This window comes from Hibiscus syriacus, unplaced genomic scaffold (assembly GCF_006381635.1).
Source record: "Hibiscus syriacus cultivar Baekdansim isolate YM2019G1 unplaced genomic scaffold, ASM638163v2 tig00000913_pilon, whole genome shotgun sequence".
Taxonomy (NCBI): domain Eukaryota; kingdom Viridiplantae; phylum Streptophyta; class Magnoliopsida; order Malvales; family Malvaceae; genus Hibiscus; species Hibiscus syriacus.
Window position 1 is genome coordinate 7,605 of NW_024061832.1, and position 3,585 is coordinate 11,189.

Below are 3,585 nucleotides of genomic sequence, written 5' to 3' on the forward strand. Positions count from 1 at the left end.
CTGTTAATAAGCTCTAAATTTGGAACCCCAAGCCCTCCCAAAACCTTAGGCTTGCAAACGATAGACCAGTTAACCCAATGAATTCTGCTTTTAGCAACCGAATCCCCATAATAAATTTCGCCATAATTGAATTAAGCCTCTTCAACACACAACTTAGCATTCTGAAAATTGAAATGAAATATGTTGGCAAGGAGCAAAGAACAGATTTTATCAACACAACTCGACTAGCAATAAACAAAGAAGTTTCCTTCGACCCAGCCAATTTCTTGTAAAACTTTTGTATAACCGAGTCCTATAATGATGCTGAATTTTTCTTCGCTCTAAGAGGTAACCCCAAATAATCTGTTGGGAAGGAACCCACTGTGCACCCTATTATAGCAACCCACTCACTAAAGACCCCTTCATTCATGTTGATTCTGTATCACATGCTCTTGGATAAATTAATTTGCAAACCAGACATCATCTCAAAGATCAAAAGCACCCTACTCACATTCTTCAACTCTCCGATCAAAGCGTTGCTAAAGATTAATAGATCGTTTGCAAATTGGAGGTGAGAGAGCTCAAAGGAATTACCCATACTTCAATCTCAAATCCTCTAAACAAGCCTAAAGACACAACCTTCGACAACATCAAGCTCAATAATTCATCGACCAAATTAAAAAGAAGAGGAGAGAGAGAGCAGCCCTGTCGAAGACCCATCGCAATCCGAAACTCATCCGAAGGAGACCCATTCACTAAAACCGAAATTGAAGCCGTAGACAAGCACATTTTCATCCAAGATCTCCATCTCTTCCCAAACCACATACAATCCATGATTTTCAGCAATATATTCCAATCAATTAAGTCATACGCTTTCTTGAAATCAACTTTGAACGTTGTTCCTTCAAGACCTTTTCTTCTCTAACAATCAATCCCCTCATTCGCAATAAACAAACAATCCATAATATGCCTCCCTGAAATGAAGGCGAATTGGGAAGGGCCAACAACCCAATCCATACATTGCCGTAATCTCCTAGATAACAACTTCGACAAATCTTATAAAGCCCTCTGACAAGGCTGATCAGTCTAAAGTCCTCAATACTTTTCGAGCTTGTCTTTTTCGGAATAAGGGTAATGAAAGAATGGTTTACCCCTTTATCCTATCTTTTTTCCCACTTAAAAGCCACTGAAAAACCTCAATATTTCCACTTTTAAATTTGACCAGAACTTTTTGTTCGAACTCGACTTGGGTTAAATTGATTCAAATTCGAGCTCGACTCGAGACCTTAACGAGTTGAGTCGAACAAAGTCCAACTCGACTTGATAAGTTTGCGATCATTTCATTATATTTTAGTAGTTATCCTAAAAAAGTATTCAATTAAAAAAAGAAAGTCTAGTTTATAACTACTAATTTGCTAATAAGAAAGATACTAAATTACTAATTAATAATTACTATTAATTTATTATCTTTCCAATAAACAAAAGATACTAAATTATTAATTTACTAGATTTTATATATAGTTAAAAAAATGTAAAAATTCTGGTGAACTTAACGAGTCGAGCAACAAGTTTTTTAACGAGCAAGAGTCGAGCAAAATTTTATCAAGCTAAATGAGAAACGGGTCAAGCAACAATTTTTTTTAATGAGCACAGGTGGAACACTACTCAACTTGTGATAGACTTGCTCGATAATCACCCTAGTTGCTATATTTATGAGTTATCGAGTGGTTCAAGCTTTGAGATTATGGTAATGGAGTTAATTAAACAGCCACTTTCTACTATTGCAGTATTCAGAAGTCTTTGGAGATCGTCCAGCTTAAAAGTGACATAGAGAATGCTTGTGCCGAAAGCAAACAAATCCAGCAGGTAATTTTCCTTTTATCTTATAACAAGAACACAACATGGTATCATTAAGGAATATTAACACTAATTTTATCTGTGGACACTGAATTCAAATGTGGAAAAGCTTTCTTTGGAGCTTCAACATGTGCAGGAGGAGCTTAGTATTGTCAAAAGAGAACGAGATGATCTATCAGCCAAAATCGAACAGTCGGTCCCCGAAACTCACCTCTCAGACGAGCTCCAGGTTTTCAACTGAAAAAAGATCAACCATAAGAAAATCATCACTAACATTTATTTTCTAGAGATTGAGAAGTTTATTTTATACTTCGCAGAATCTTAAAAATCAACTTGACGACGTGTTAACAGAAAGGAATAGACTAAAGACACAATCGAAGAGCTGCAAAGCCGTCTGGTTGGAGTGGAAAACGATAGAAAAGACTCCAGCGATGCGGTTGGTTGCTAAAAAAGGTCATTTTTTAGTTGGCATCTAGCTAGGTTGAGCATTATCTAATATCATGTGAAATTCTTTTGGCAGTTAATGGAGGCTAAAGTTCAGGTTGAGGAACTGAGTAGCAGATTATCCTTTCTGGAAGTCAAAATGCACAATGTAAGTAACTAGCCAAATTGCACACTGAATTTGTTTTGAAATGTGTGTTTACTAGGGCATAATGCCAAAATTAGCCTCAACATTTTCCAACTGGTCATTTTGGCCCCTAATTTTTTCCAGAGCATTTAACTCTCAAAGTTTTAATTTTTGGTCAAAATGACCCTTGCTGGATGAAAATCATTAATTGACTGACAGTCAATGCATGTTGTGGACGTGACATTTCCAAATGTGCTAAACTGTTGTGTAACATGCCACGTTACTCAAGATGATGATGTGGTATGAGCCATGTCACCCAAAGTGATATGTGACATGTTAGCAATTTAACACGTGTGAAAATATCACGTCAGCATATACACTGACCGTTAATCAGTTGATGATTTTCATCGAACAAGGATTATTTTGACCAAAAATTAAAATGTGGAGGCTAATTTAGGCATTATGCCTACTAGTTCCAGAAGAATCCACGTGCCGATTTTAATAGATCAGTATGGAGAAACAGTAAAAATGAATCTGGGATGGGAGCTTTCCGCTAAGAAAATGATTTTCTCAAATTTTTTGAGGATTCAATTTTACAATTCATGAAGTTTAGACATGTTTCCATTACAATTCTGCATTTTAACCATCCCCATTCCTCAAATATGCTTCTGATATCTGAATGTTAGCTAGCTAAAGTATGTTGGAACATTGATTTCATATTTACATTGAAATGATGATTCTAAACACCAACTATCATCACATTTCATTCATCCACTGCTCTTCTCATCCTTTCAATCAAGTAAACTGAATCGAGTATTGTTTAAAATTGCTTTCATGCTTCTATTGAACTGGCATTTACGCATATGCATTCTGCGTTTATGATAGGATCATGTCAACAATGGCAAAGACATAGCAAAACTCAGAATGAGGCTCCGAGGAACGCAAGCACAGTTAGATGGCTTCCGATACGATACAGAAAGGCCATCAATGAGTCGGACATCATGAATCGGAACTTCGAGGAAGCTTCGGCGAACTTGAAGGAACGATTATCATCAAAGGCAATCGAGGTGCTCAATCTGAAGAAGCAGCTTGCGGCTGTAGGGGCTAGACAATGATCCAATCATCACTTCCGTATGATTATTACTATCTGTAATTATTAAATGTAAAATACTATTGCATTA

The 3,585-nt window shown here is 36.5% G+C and overlaps 1 long non-coding RNA gene across 1 annotated transcript; it reads left to right on the forward strand.

Moving 5' to 3' along the window:
* Positions 1-2,218: 2,218 nt before the first annotated feature.
* Positions 2,219-3,371, forward strand: LOC120116085. The gene is made up of 3 exons (XR_005515526.1): positions 2,219-2,272; positions 2,357-2,428; positions 3,290-3,371. It is a non-coding gene; the product is annotated as an uncharacterized LOC120116085 (long non-coding RNA).
* The last annotated feature ends 214 nt before the right edge of the window (positions 3,372-3,585 follow it).